The sequence below is a fragment of the Lissotriton helveticus genome, chromosome 2_1, assembly GCF_964261635.1.
Source record: "Lissotriton helveticus chromosome 2_1, aLisHel1.1, whole genome shotgun sequence".
In the NCBI taxonomy this organism is placed as follows: Eukaryota; Metazoa; Chordata; class Amphibia; order Caudata; family Salamandridae; genus Lissotriton; species Lissotriton helveticus.
The window spans coordinates 1,928,511,301-1,928,527,289 of NC_136059.1; the positions used below are offsets into that span (position 1 = coordinate 1,928,511,301).

Consider the following 15,989-nt stretch of genomic DNA (forward strand, 5'->3'; position numbering starts at 1 on the left):
CTAGTAGATAGCAGGACTTGATTGTGATGTGATGAATTGATTTATGACTTGTCATGCATTGTTGATTATGGCCTGTCACTCACATGATTTATGAGCCTATCGGAAATTATTATTACCTGACATGGGATTGATTCTTGGTGCCGCTCGAGGCTAAAGACTTTGGTGAAACCCTTTCCGGACGCTTCCTGCAAGTTACAGCCTGCTGCCTCTCACCTGGACAAACGCAGAGTTGGGGCTTCGTCCTTCTCCACTGCGGGACTGCGAGGACCAGGTTGCTCTGCGCCTCATTTATTTTTATTTATTTATTTATTTATTTATGCATTTTTATATAGCGCGGACTTTACCCGAAGGCGTCAGAGCGCTTCACATTAGGAACAGAAATGAAACATAATGAGAAACATTACAAAAGAACAGATTGCAAAAACATACGTTACTTACATAAGGTAATAGTGACAATTGTGAGCAAACAAAATACATGAGGTAGTAAAAATTGTGAGCAACCAAAAATACATGAGGTAGTAAAGGTAATAGTGACAATTGTGAGCAAACAAAATACTTGAGGTAGTAAAAATTGTGAGCAACCAAAAATACATGAGGTAGTTAAAAGTGCACAAGAGGAAAAGTGACAAGTGTACAGTTATAAGAGAAAACAGAGTATAATTAGAGGTATAGTACTGCAATAAGTGCTAGACACTCAGGCACAAGAACAAGCGTTACGTAGGCAAGATGGCACTTGTGCAAGTATCAAAGGTAAAAACATGTGAGAGGTAGCAACTGTGTGTTACAAGGGCAGAGTGGTCTGAGCATGTTACAAAAGGGCACCGAACACCAGTACATGGAAAATACTGCAAAAAGGCAGACACTCCAACCACAGGAATACACTGGGAAGGCACTTCCATGGTCATGGAAAGTAGAAATTATCAGTAGTGGGAAGTCTTCCACACAAATAGCAGGAGGACGTGAATTACTTTTGGAGGTGTCTCTGGAGGAGGAGAACTTTGAGGTCCCTTTTGAAAGCCTGGGAGGAGGCGGTGGTCCGGAGCTGGGGCGGAAAGGAGTTCCAGATTCTCACTGCGTTGCCTGAAAAGGATTGGGCCATTGTTCTTTCCTTCTTGAAAGTGGGAGGTTAAAGCAGTAGATTCTCCGCATTGCGTGAAGGTCTAGAGCCTCCAGAGAGTTTCAGTTTATTAGCCAGGTAGCGGGGAGAGGAGGAGTGCAAGGCTTTGTGGGTGATACAAGCGGTCTTGTAGATAGCTCTAGCCTCGAAGGGAAGCCAGCGGAGGGTGGATAACATCGGTGTGATGTGATCGCTTCTTTTGGCCTCAGACACCGGCCGCACCTGGGTCCTCTTCCCGCCCCGCCCCCCAACACTTCATAGCGCCTCGCGGCCCCGGCTCCGCGGGAGCCGCTCGAGGCTAAAGACTTTGGTGAAACCCTTTCCGGACGCTTCCTGCAAGTTACCGCCTGCTGCCTCTCACCTGGACAAACGCCGAGTTGGGCTTCGTCCTTCTCCACTGCGGGACTGCGAGGACCAGGTTGCTCTGCGCCTCAGACACCGGCCGCACCTGGGTCCTCTTCCCGCCCCGCCCCCCAGCACTACATAGCGCCTCGCGGCCCCGGCTCCGCGGGAGCCGCTCGAGGCTAAAGACTTTGGTGAAACCCTTTCCGGACGCTTCCTGCAAGTTACAGCCTGCTGCCTCTCACCTGGACAAACACCGAGTTGGGCTTCGTCCTTCTCCACTGCAGGACTGCGAGGACCAGGTTGCTCTGCGCCTCAGACACCGGCCGCACCTGGGTCCTCTTCCCGCCCTGCCCCCCAGCACTACATAGCGCCTCGCAGCCCCCGCTCCGCGGGAGCCGCTCGAGGCTAAAGACTTTGGTGAAACCCTTTCCGGACGCTTCCTGCAAGTTACAGCCTGCTGCCTCTCACCTGGACAAACGCCGAGTTGGGGCTTCGTCCTTCTCCACGGCGGGACTGCGAGGACCAGGTTGCTCTGCGCCTCAGACACCGGCCGCACCTGGGTCCTCTTGGCCTGGGTGCCCCCCAGCACTCCCTATTTAGGAATCATCTACATACGCGCACGCGGGACGCGCGCGGGCGAAGCCCGGGCAAAGGGCGGGCCCTCTTAGGCCCTCAGAGGCCTGAGAAGTCTGGTCTGGGCCATACCCCTTGATTCCACCAACAGATCGCCGCCTAAGGTAAAACCTACTCATTTGCCTACCCGATTGTGAACAAACTGTGTCCCTTGCAAAAGAACCTATAAATACACCTACCTTAATCATGGTTAAAAAGACACCAATGTCCACTCGTTCAACATCAAGGAAATTAGCACAGGCAACAACCCCACTTCCAACTCTAACTGCCATCGACAAAATGTTGCAACAAACCATTGGGGTTGTTGTCACAGCTATAGAAAATACTGAAAGACGCCTGTCGTTACCACCGAGTCTATGCCTAATAAACCAGCCTACGCAAGGATCCAATATACCTGTTGATATAACTACAATTACGTCTATATCACAGGATTCAATCCTATTAGGCTCCTATGTGGATCTACCAGGGAATGGCACGAACTATGTGGACACTCAACAACAGTCACCTTCCGAGTGTCCAACCCGGGAAAATAGACTGTCATTAACTCCCATTCTACAGCCCAGTGAGACTTTTTCTCCTCCCACAATTATTGAGGTGTCCAATGCTAGAGTGGACGTAGATGATTGTGCAACCAATGATATTAATTTGTCAGATGGAACAGTGAATATGAGTCCATCATACAGTATGAGTGACCATGAAACTGGCCGTTCCATTCGTCGAACAGTACCTAAAAGGAAGTTGGTAACTTCAAACAGACTTAGGAGGGGATATAAAAGTAGAAAGAGGAAGGCAACCAACACAACCCAGTTACAATGGGGGGCAGGAAATGGTTTACAACAGAGTGGTAATCTGCAACTGATTGAAAACCAAAGCACCGTTCAACCAAATTTATTATCACAGCTCGAGCAGCTAGTAAAATCACATATTACACCAGTGACTGAAAGGTTGAGCGCCTTAAGCAATAAGGTGGAGACCCTAGAAAAGTTAGGAATAGCTAATTTAGACCTGCTAGAACAACTGAGAGAACAACTGAGCATGCACATCAAGCATCCCACAACTAGTGCCCAAAAGGCTAAGCCCACCAACATTTCGGCGGTCAGTCGAACAAAAACAGTTAGTCACCCTACTGTGGTTAATGTCGTTCCAACTTTGGCAACGCCATCTATCCCCAATGTAACAATGGGGCGGAAACCTGTTTTTGTACAAATGGATAAAGGTAGTACATGATTTAATAAAATGGACAGGGTAGCGCCTAAACGTAACATCACCGGTAATATAATTCCTGCGGTGATAAATTTGCCACCTGAAAGCAGTGCATATGTAGCTATCCTCGCCAATGTACCAAAGCTTAAGCCCACCCAGTTTGAAAATCAGCAAACTATCAAGAATAAAACACTGCATTGGCTCACTCATAATTGTAGATTTCCAATGTGTGGGGCAAATCAGTTCATTTCTACACAGAGAGTAGGATGGGTGGGGCCTAGTAAAAAGGAAATAAATGATGATTGCATAGTGATAAAATTTAAAACCCCTGACTGGGCCAGAGATTCGATCCTTAATGCACCTGTGCCTTCCAAACATGAGTATAATACAACACTGCTCCCCTTAGATTACTTCTATAGAGGCCAGTCAGGGAAATATGCTACACTTCAGATTGCTGACTTTCAGAGAGATACCTACCATAACCCATACAACGCAGCTTATGTCTCTGCCCCATTTCATAATATATGGGAACATTTTGCAATCCCGACTTACAATAGATTTGAGGTGTTTGGCTCATTAGATGAAAACGACTGACTGAAGGACCAAATTATACCGCCCCATTCTGAAGTAGTCGTATCTAGGGGAATTGCTGATGATGTTGAAAATGATCTGGGGTCACGGGTTATAGAAATGGAAGAAGGGGATAACATAGTAGGGGACAACATAGTAGGGTCAATAAGCAATGAACAGCATGAAACTGATAAAATTAACTATCCTGATGTAACCCCGGCTATAGACACAAATTTGGGGGAGAGTCTAGAAATACCTGACATGGGGGAGCCAGATGACATCACCCATGCTAATACTGCTGAAGGCTTAATGTTTATAACCTGGAATATTGCAGGAATTGCTGCTAAAATCGGTACGCCCTTTTGGAACAGTTTCATCACATATGGCCATGATATAATCTGCCTCCAGGAGACATGGCACAAAACCCAAATACAAGCTGAGGGGTACACATCATAATCATAATCGGGGCATGATTGTACGGGATATAGAGCAGGCAGTAGAGGGAGTATTAGATTTATCAAGTAACTCCCCTGTAATAATTTGGCCAGGAGATTTTAATATTCAAGCATGTAGCCATGCACAGAAGGGGATCTGTGGTCATCAAGGGGAGTATTGTAGGGGAGGTAGTGTCATCTTTAACCATTTCCCACACACTAATTATGGTAGTGCTTTGAATAACCTAGTAGCTAAATTAGATTTAGAACTACTAGATTGCACTAAGAATAAAAATAATGAAATTTGTCCATCGTTCAGAGGGCGGGACGCCCATTCTAATACTGATCACATCTTGATGTCTAATGACTCAGTTTACACCAATGTCTGGATAGATGTGCAACCAGTGAGTGACCACAATAGTATATCACTGGTACTATTTGGATGGGGGCCAAAAACTCATGCCTATGGGAGACCTATCCAAGGAATCTCAGCTGAAAGACCAAACGGCATGAGAATAAAGTGGATTAGAATTGACCCCGCTAAATTTATGATGGATGTACTTTCAAAATGTAGGAGGGAAGTAGGTTATTGTTTGGCACCTAAAGTGTCAACAGGAAATCTAATTGTGAATTTTCAGAATATAACTAAAGCAATTGATGCCTCACGTACTGCCCGGAGTAGAAAACTAAATAAAATAAAAGTGGTATGGTTTGACAAGCATTGCGCCTTGTCATTAAACAAACTTAAAATTGCTCTTGACACTAGGCCTAGAGACACAGTTAAAATTAAAGAGGAGCGCCATAACTACAAAACTGCCCTGGCCACGAGAAAACTAGAACTTCAAAACGAAGCTTGGTCCACCCTGGATATGGCAGCAGAAACTATTCTGGGAAACTGTAAACGGCCCATTATTAAAAAATGATAACATTCCTGAAATCACTTCGCACGTAAGCTGCCGCGCTTGGATTACCCATTTTACAGGGATTTTTAATTCTGATTTTAATCTAGATGGGCAAATTTTAACCATAGATGTTGTGCCTAGTACGAATTGGGGAAAAATGCAGTTAATTGTGACCCTATCCGAAGTTATTGAATCGATAAAAAATAGTAAAGGTGGCAAAGCCCCGGGTCCGGACGGGGTGCCCATGGATTTTTATAAACATGAAATACACCTATGGGCACCAATACTTACACGATATTTCAATGCTGCTATAGAAGATAGACTCCCATCAACATAAGGTCAATCTGTTATTGTACCCCTCTACAAGAAAGGTTCCAGATCAGAGGCACGTAATTACCGCCCCATCTCGCTCCTAGACTCATCAATTAAACTCCTTAGTCGAGTCCTCCTTCAAAGGTTGGAAGCCTGGGTTGAGGAAAAAAACATCTTATCCCCAGTGCAGTATGGGTTCAGGAGGGGGTTGGGAACGATGGAGCAGTGTGTGAACCTGGAACTCATAGTCAGCAAGTACACAAGGGTTAAAGGGGGTAACCTATTTTTGTGCTTTGCTGATTTGAGTTCGCCATTCGATCTGGTGGAACACTCGCTCCTATGGCCGGTTTTGTTAGAAATGGGTGCCCCGATTGAAATTGTCCACCTGCTGGCCAGACTGTATGAAAATGTGTCCTGTAAAGTTAGATTTGGGCCAGCGGGAGAATGTACACCTTTGTTCAAAATTAATAGAGGCATTCGACAAGGATGTGTTCTTGCCCCACTTTTATTTTCCTTATTTATTAATCAGATAGATCAAATTCTGAGAACCGTCCAAGCAGATGCCCCTATCATAAATGGTAACCCCATTCCAATTCTTTTATACGCGGATGACGCGGCCCTTCTCTCCCGGACACAAAATGGCCTGCAAAGCCTAATAAATAAGTTCCATACTTTCACTGAGAGTAGAAAGTTGATAATCAATAAAGAAAAAACTGTTGTAATGACCTGTGGCAAGAAGACAAGAGAGAGCAGGACCTTTTATTTAGATGGGGAGAAGTTGGAATCTGTAAAGAAATTTTGTTATCTGGGCATTACATTCTCAGGAGACGGGAGGTGGGTTAATGAACAAGAGAGTGTACGTTTTAAAATGGTTAGAAATATTAATGGTGTTTTTAGATTTGCAGCAACATTAGGGGGCCGTAGAATTCAAGCAATGGTGTCCATATATAATTCTAGGTGTATATCATCAGCCCTGTATGGGGCTGGGATTTGGGGATATCATACACAGAGTGGCAACCAAATACAGCAAGAAGAAAATGCCTTCCTGAAACGGTTACTTTGTACCCCGACTGCGGCTTCAAATGAATTAATACATAGGGAAGTAGGATTAGAATATGTCAAGGATTTAATAGACCTGCGTCCCTTGGCCCTATGGCGATCAATCTGGTCCAAAGACGAAACAAAATTCACACAGGATGTGATTAATGATTGTTTGAAACTCGACCACTGTTCTAATATACCATGGTTGTGTCACATCCGATGTTGGTATAAGACTCTCTTTGAATATGATATCTTTGAATAACCTATAATGGGGATAAGCTTATCAAAAAAAGAGCTTAAAATGTCTTTCTTAAAATACACCAAAAGTACCAGAATGACTAAATATGTAAAACAAAGCACGTTTAACTTTTATCTAGATCATAATGTTAACGAAGGTTTTCAACTGTATTTAAGTGTAGTTACTAAAAATTCCCACCGCTTTGTATTATCCCGCTTACGCCTAGGAATTGTGCACCATCTTGTGGCATTTCCACTAATCATGAAACCTGGGACATGCCCATACCCCTGTGATGGAAGCTCCAAGCAGAGTAGCTGCCATTTTATGCTGTTTTGTAAATTTTATACTTCCTATAGAAAATTTTATCTAAAACCCATCTTTTTAAAATATAACATGCGTAATACTAAGGCAGCAATGTTATTGGTGTTTAATTTAGAGAACCCAGATATATGTTTCTATGTGGCTACATATATTTTAAAATGTATTTCTGCAAGAAAGTCAATCATTGTATGAATTTATAAAATGGCCCTGATTCTGAAGCACTTTAGTTCTGCAAGTTTGCACATGCATAATTAAATCGAACGTACCAATATGCACTTTAGTTTTGCTAGTTTGCACATGTATAATTAGCTGATTGTACTAACGGGCACTTTCATATTGCTAGTTTGCACATGTCCAACTGAATGAGTGCACTATAAATGCACCTTATCATTGCAAAATTTGCACACGTGCTGGAAATTAGTTTTAATTGGTATATGTCATTACAGAGCCTGATGTAATTCAACGACGTATATGTATTTTTATGAACTGTTGCTATATGGTTATATATATATACCGAATAAAGCACTTTCAAACTGAAACTGAAACTGAGTCTTGACCTGTCACACTTTTGATTTAGGACTTACCCAAAATTGATTTATGACCCAATGACATTGATTAATGACCATGTCATATTGGGTCTATGACTTTATGATGTGATGCATATAAAAAGTAAGGTGCATATAATTTCATATATGTGAACTGAATAAACTGCGGCCAAAGTTTACCACAAGCATGAGACACATGTCTGGCAAACTTTCTTCCAAATGTATGCAAGTCATGATATGCAGGTACAAGTTGGAGTAGGCCTAGTGTGGGATTGTTAGGTGGTGTCTTCATCACCACAGTGATGCGCCTTGCCTTGTTCAGCTACAGCACATGCTGTCTCGCGAAGTCAAAACAAGCAGCGCTAATGAAAATACACGCTGCAATTGACATGTGGTCTTTTTTCAGAAACTACTCCGAGAAGTCTTGCAAAGGTTATGCAACATACTGTGAAAAGTGAATCATGGCACAGAGAATTTCTGAGACAAAGAAGGCATCAGTGAGGCTCTGCAGTAGCAATCGATTCAACAGTATCAGTAGCCCATGGTGAGGTGTGACTTAACTTTGCCATCTTTAGATCAGCTTCCTCAAATGAAACAATATCCTCCTGCAGCCTTTGTACTGAATTTTATGTTATTTTGTATCTTTCAGCCGGATTTATGTTTCCCTGAAATAAGGAGTGGGAGTTTTATTTCTAGTCTAAAAAGGCAAGTGTTAAACACTCATGCTCTAATGTAAGATCAGAAAGGCTCTCACACTGTGTGAATAAGGACACTTCAGGACAGCTCCTGTGAGAGTCTGTATTTGTCAGCATTATACTTGATCATGCACACAATACACACAACACAGGAAAGAATTACTCCAAAAAGAATGGCGTTAAATGAGAGCGGAGGGCCCACTGCATTTTATTTCCCAACCTGAAGGAAGTGGGGGCATTTTCTTGGCTTACATTAGGGCCTCTGCAACTCCACTGGCTAAAGAAGCCTAATTTCAGACAGCAGCACGTTTATATGTTTTTTTTTATTCCAACTTTCAAGCCTCACAATTTTGATTTCCCAATTCATTACTCAGGATCACTTTGTTCTGCCGATCACTAGAAGCCGATTAATTTCTGTACAATGTACCCCATCAGCCATAGCTTTTCAGTCTCATGCATTTACTCTGTGTTCTCTGACATTGTAGCTTGATCCATCTAACTAGCACATGCTCAATAAATATATATTTACATTGATAAGTTGTGATTCTTGTAAATTGTTGTGCACCCAAGGGCTCTGAGGGGAATGGCAGTGAAGAAGCCACGGGCACGGCAAAACACACAAACTGTGGGCGCTGACACATCTGCCCTTGGAACTCAACACACATTTTCGCACACCTTCACTTACTGGCAAACGCATTTTAAGTTTGAGAAATCATACGTTTAAACAAGCATTGGCAAAGCCAATAATTTCGCCTATGCATAATCTATTTCCTTTGTCAATTACTTTTTTTACATGTAGCACAGGAGCGCAAACTGTTGCACAACATAGCTTAAGGTAAAAAGACAGCACTATGACACAGCCAGCATTGACTAACAACAACAACAACAAGCGAGAGGGGGAAGTACAAGGGGGTAGCTGGCAAATAATAGCCAGCAGGAGGAGAGGGGGTTGTTCAGAAACAACTGCCAGCAGGAAGAATGGAGGGGTGGAACACTATGGCAGGGTTTAAGAAAAAGCACTACAGAGAAATGCACATAATAAGAGAGCATCACAAAACGTAACAAAAGAGTATGTGTAGGATCTGCAGCCAGTGAAAGGTTAGCCACAGACAGGAAGCTGAATTTGGTCCATGCTCCACTGCAGGGAGGAAATCTCAGACCCAGGAGGAAGGAAGACGCAAGGAGGGGGTGCTGTCCAATGGGAAGCAAAGAAACAAGAGTGATCTGGGAGCCAACCAATGGTAAGTAAAGGTAAGTTATGGGCAGGCTCTAAGCCCCTTTTAAGATTTTTTTCTTATTTACAAGAGTTTTCACAAGTACAGCACCAGTGCTGTTCAGAAAAAAAAATCAAGTCCTAATACTGTGTCTAGCTTATCAGCAATTTGACATTTCCCAGAAAGGCTAACTAAGAGAACAGCCACGCTGCAAAATAATGTCTTTATGTGTGCATCTATAAATCATACAGGAGTCACTGAAGCCATTTGTAAACACAGCCACCTTTGACTGAGGGTGAAAAGTTCACAGCTTTTCTGTATAACAGAGTAACGTTAAGCCCACAAGAACGCTTCAAACTCCTTCCAAATGGAGCCATGTGAGTATGTTCAGAAATCTTGGTGAATCAGAGAGCGTCTGATGTGTTGCAGCTCAGCATGGGGATCAGTCAGAGGAGCCCCCCGAGCTTATGTTTCGGTGAGATGTGGCTGCCTGTTCACTTCATTTTTCACAGGAGGATGCAGACTAGGCTCTAGATGCCAGAGTATTAAAGAGTGTACCAGTATGCAGCAGGTCAAGCAAGCCCAGTTGAGGTAAAGCACCATGAACCGTGTCAATGCAAGCAGCAGGTGAGAATAATAGGCAGAAGCTATGCACACGAGTCAGCACAAGCAACTAAATGTGGTGAGTATAGGTCTTGTGAGAGGATTTGGTGTTACAGCTAGAGCTGCCAACTTTGGAACTATGGAAAGAGGTTCAAGTATCGTTGTTGGCTCAATCCTCCTATTTTGCGCAAATGAAGTAATCTCCCCTTTCCTAACAAAAAAGTAATCTGACCTTCTCCAATGTAACTGGCGCTCATGTATAGCACTCGAATGCCCTTCGGCCGGGTATGCACTATATAAAACGGCAACAAACAATCCTTTAGCCACCGCAGTAAATAAATGAGTAACGATCTAGGGACGGATGTTTTTCTCATGATTCACTAGTTTGGTTGAGCAAACTATAGGGAAAACGACGATATTAATAGCCTCTAAAAACTGCTCTTGCATGATCGTACCATGCACCTCAAATCATCTTATTTTTTAAATGTAGTAAAGTATAACTGAATGAAACAAGTGTTTAAGTAATGTTCTGTATCCTATTGGATCTAGTTCATGCTACATAAAACTGCAAAATAAATACATTTTTTGCAATGGTGTAAGAAGCAGTACAAGAGCTGTAATGCAAGCAAGGAAAATTTCCCCTGGTAAGGTATCAAAGACAGCCATAATTGATGTAGCATGGTTCCTTCCAAAAATTGATCCCTGTGCTAATGCTGTGGTAATTACAGCTTTGCCTTCAATGGTTGACACTTTGTGTTCCCAGCTGTTTGAAATACTGATATTTCTTTCAATTTCAGAAACCTTCTATCTCCACTATGTTCATGTATGCATGTCTGTAAGCATAGTCTTTAAGTCTTAATGTACAGCAGGTACATCACACTGGTTTCTCATTACTAGAACCTGCTCCTGGGTTAGGACATTCTCCCCTTCCTGTTTGCTTTAGAATCAAACTATATATACATGTATAGATTCCCAGTGCTTTCGCTTTTGATATTAGTTTCTAATCTCTCACTCATGTTCTTGCTGATGTTAGTTTCCAAAAGATCACTATCTTCTGTGCAAGCATTCTAGTGTATTTTATGCTACATAAAATTACATAAACAAATAAATAAATAAATACGGTTGGGGAGTCATCATAGCTGCTGCTATAGGGAACTTAATTATGTGACCCCTTTTCAAAAAGCTTGACAGGCTTGGGTAGATACAGGTCGAGATCAGGCCAGTCCTCCTTCCACCCTGTGACTAATCAAGGCCTCTTCTTCCAAAGCCTCAACTCTTTGGCAATTATGGGAGAGGGGTGGGGTGGTGGTGTGGTGTGTGTGTGTTACCCAGGACTTCTTTATTCAGCCTGCCAAAACCTATGGGACTGGAGCCTTCATTGTGAACTGTTCGCCTGTTCCTTGCATTACCGAATTGTGATTTTGCCCATGGTTGTTAGTGGATGTTAGTCTCGGGTTAGGCTTACCCTCTTTCCTTCAGTTTCTCCTCTTTTCATCAGAGATCTGCTTTAATGTCTCTTTGGGGTTGCTCCCATTCACCATCTCTTCATCTGCTTGAGTGCTGCTGGGCCCTGTGGCCCTGGCTTCTGGATCTTCTTTCCTAGATGCATGAGCTTGGCTTTCTATTACATCAATTGTGACCTATTTAAGTATCTTTAATAATGTTTAAGTTTCATACCTCCTGGATCTTTCGTGGTCTAGGGATCTCCTGTACTTATCTTCCTATATTCAAATAGGAATAGCGAGTGCAGCTGATTCTTTGCCTTTTTCAATCACGCGCTATTTCTACCTCATCTCCACTTTTATTTCCCTCTTTTCATCCAGGTTCCTGTTCTTTTTTTCATTGCTTTCTTTGAATAACCATCAAGCTGAAGCTCTTCTTTTTTCAGTGAATATAATTGTGGTGTAACCCACAAAAAATATTCCAGTTAAATGCTCCTCCAACTCAGATTACATATATCTTAACATTAAAAATGTTGTTCTAACTCCAAACATGTATGTTTTTCCTGGGCTGCACAACTCTCAATAGTTGATGTTGTAGATTTCAATAGTTTTGTTCTTCAGTTGTTCAACAAAAGTATTCATCCCATCGGCTACTATGAGCCTCCCCTCAGAACCGAATTCCTCAATTTGCAGCTAAAATATGTTTGTTTACTTATTCAGTTACCAGCTGAAACCTATCTTCGTTATTGCCTTTGGGCCTGCAGCAGGCTGGCTCTGAGACAAGAACGACTGCTCTCTTCCCATCAGGTGTTTAGTGTCTACAAATAAGCCTTCTACGTTTCAAAGAAACTCTGTTTCATAGTCAGCTTTCAAATGTTCTCATAATGTTTGTGTACAGTGGCAAGCGTTAGAGAACAGTTTAACAAGGCAGAATTCACACAGATATTTGCACGTGTTTTTAGGGCCCTGAACATTTTGCCTTAATACTTCCATCACTTAATGCTTACAGAACCTTTCAAATAGAACTTCAAATATATGAATGTCAGACTGTTCCCTTACTGGTATGCAAATATAGTAGGATTCAGTAAGTTGGTGGTGGGTACCTGATGTTGCTCCTCGGGACAAAAAAGAACCCATAAGCCTTAAAACTGTGCAAAAGTGTTTTATAGGAATATCCAAAGATTCTTGCAATGTCTGAGGACTCAAAATACTTCTGTCCTTTTACATATGAATGGAAGGAAAGGCCAGAGAAGCCTATAAATTATCCAACCAGTATTTAAACTATTAAACAGAAGATGATCCCTCCTTTTAATAAGAAGAGGAAGCATGCAATCGAAAAAAGCACTAGTGGGCCGTGCAGAGGGAGAGAATGTGGCCTAACGGTCAGAGCTACCAACTTCAGAGCTGGGGATCCAGGTTCGGGTCTCAGCATCAGCTCAACATCCTGTGACTCTGTGCAAATCCCTTAATCTCACCGCAGCTATGGACAGTGCCTGGATACCCTCACCGGTGATAAGCTGCGTTGTACAAATCCGTATTTCATTCATTTCATTTCAAAGGAAGCCCTAACAGCTGCAAGGAGATCTTCTCGATTGCCAAGGATGTCACCTCACCTTCACCTTCAGCCACTGTCAACAACATGCTGCCTCCCAACAACTTTGCGATAGACTATCCAACTTATTTCGCATCAAAATCACAAAGATCTACAGCAAGTTTGCACACCAACCCAAACTCAGAACTCATTGCTAACCTACCCATCACCAACCAAGGTAGCTACCTGACCGAATGGAGAACCCTCACTAGAAACAACACAGCAGCAATCATGCAGACCTTACTCTCAAGGGCCCCAATGGATCCAATCCCCCCATCACATTAACAACTGGGTAACATCACTAAATAGCACCAACCTGACCCACAATAACACCTCAATCATGTCCTTCACTTTAAAAAAAAAATGCCCTCCTCTGGAAGTCCACAGCTGACCCAAATCAACTGAGCAACTTCTGGCCCATCTCACTGCTACCCTATCCAGCCAAAATGATTGAGAAGACCACTAACAATCAACTCACAACCAACCCGGAACTTCACCTTTTTTTGTCAACACACAATCAGGATTCGGAAAGAACCACCGCACGAAAGCAGCACTCAATGCAGCCACCAATGACATTTGAAACATACTGGACTGAGGAGAAACAGCAGTCCTCATTCTGCTTGACCTCTCTGCAGCCTTCTACACTGTCTCCCACAACACCTTCATCAGAAGACTCCATGAGATTGCCATAAAAAGATCCGCTCTAAAATTGATATTTTTCTTCCTCACAAGAAGAACTCAACGGATCAGGCTGCCATCCTTCACATCTGAGACCAAGAAACTGATGTGCGGTGTCCCACAGGGATCATCCCTCAGCCCCACCCTTTTCAACATCTACATGACACCACTCGCCAACATTATCTGATCACAAGACATCACCATCATCTCATCTTCCGATGACACCCAACTCATCCTCTCTCTGACAGACAAGACAAAAATCCCCAGACCAACTTCTCCAACTGCATCAATCAATCAAACAGGTTTTATAAAGCTTGGGTAATCACCCATGAGGGTATCTAGGCGCTGCATGACCAATACGGACATACTGGTCTTTGGCAACAAGACCTCACCATGGGATTCCACTTGGACTCGTCAAAGCTGGGACCAACTCACCCCTCCGCAGACCATGCAAGACATCTAAGGATAATTCTTGATGACAAGCTCAACATAACGGCTCAAGTCAACAAAGTGTGCACTTCCTATTTCCACATCCTATGCATGCTGTGAAAGATCTTTAGATGTTTGCCTCAGAACATCAGACAAGCACTCAACACCAGCAGGCTGAACTATGGCAACACTCTCTACACCGGAATCTACAAGCAACTCCTACAAAGACTCCAGGCCATGCAGAACGCAGTCACAAGACTCATACTTTACCTCCCACGCCACATTAAATTGCACCTCAGGAATGGTCACTGGCTCCCCATTGAAATGCTCAGCCAATTCATCCTACTCACGGACACACAAAAAACCCTACACAACATAGGATACGAATGCCTGAACAGCTGCACACTGTGACCAACCCATCACACACCGACGTTCTCACAAAATCTCACAAGATTGATTTCCAAATATGCAGAAAATCAACTGCTTTAAGAACAAAGCATAATGTGAATATGCACTGGAATTCTCAGGGCCCAATTCACAAAGAAATGTGCATGATTACATGCCGAAATTTTCTCTGCTGCTTGAACTTAATTGTACACTTGTTTGTAATCCAAATTAATGTTCATGGAACGTAATACCAAGTTCCCAGGAATACTACTGTTAACGTCTTGTAACATTTTTAGGACTTACCCTGTCGCCAATGTAAAACTGTATATTCTGTTCAATTAAGCACTCTTGAAAGGTAGACCTCTGTGTAAAGGCACGTTTTTGTTCATTTTTCCCTTAACCCTCATTAAGTCTGCTGTGAGCATTTCTGTTTCCTATATTGTAAATGTAGTTACTGGAGAAAAAATGTGTCAACCATAATGGAAAATGGTCAAATAGGAGTTTGTGAATGCCAACAAACTTACTCCCCGCCTCTTGTGTGGTGTTTCCTACAGAGTATTTGCTATTTCTGAATAGCTTTCAGGAGTAAATGGACTCATTTTCAACCATAGACCTGTACAGACGGCTCTGTGAATCGGCCTTCAGTACTGAAATGCAGTAACCAACCAGTGGCCACACAAAAGAACGGCGAAGGGAACCTTAAGAGACCAAAATCTGTTTCCTCTTCCTGCCACTCTTTACATAAAGCAGGAAAGTTCCATTTATGTTAGACGGGGGTGTTAGGTAGAGGGAAAAAAATGGTATTTCTTCTCCAAGGGTCCAGGATGGATGCCACTGTAATACTGTACATTCCTCCTTAGCCAAGCCAGAATAATTTCTCGAAAAAAGTGGACATTGTCTCTGTAACTAGTAGAATATTTTGTGAATTTTAGACACCCTCTTTCTAAGGCCGGAAAGAAAGAAACAGCATTATTATCACTGCAACAAAACAGAAAAGGAAACTGGTACCTGTTTGGCAAGGTAGGCAAAAGATTCATATTCCTTACAAATAAAGTTTTCATGTCATCCAAACAAGGAGACGCGCAAGAATGGAAGGGGAATTTCAGTTTTCAATACTGAGAAGTTATCTACGCTGCATTGGCACAATGTTGTTAAAAGATTGCAAGATGAATGTATTCAAGAAAAAGCACTAGTCTTCAAACAGGGCCTACTCATCTCAAACGACAACAATTCACATAAACAACAAACCTGAAACCTATCTATAAAGGTGTCTAGTAAGACTGTGGTAT

The 15,989-nt window shown here is 42.6% G+C and overlaps 1 protein-coding gene across 1 annotated transcript in view; it reads right to left on the bottom strand.

The window, feature by feature from the left end:
• The window catches only part of MGAT4D (MGAT4 family member D), a 707,335-nt gene that overhangs the window by 412,975 nt on the left and 278,371 nt on the right, over positions 1-15,989 (bottom strand). The window lies entirely within an intron of this gene.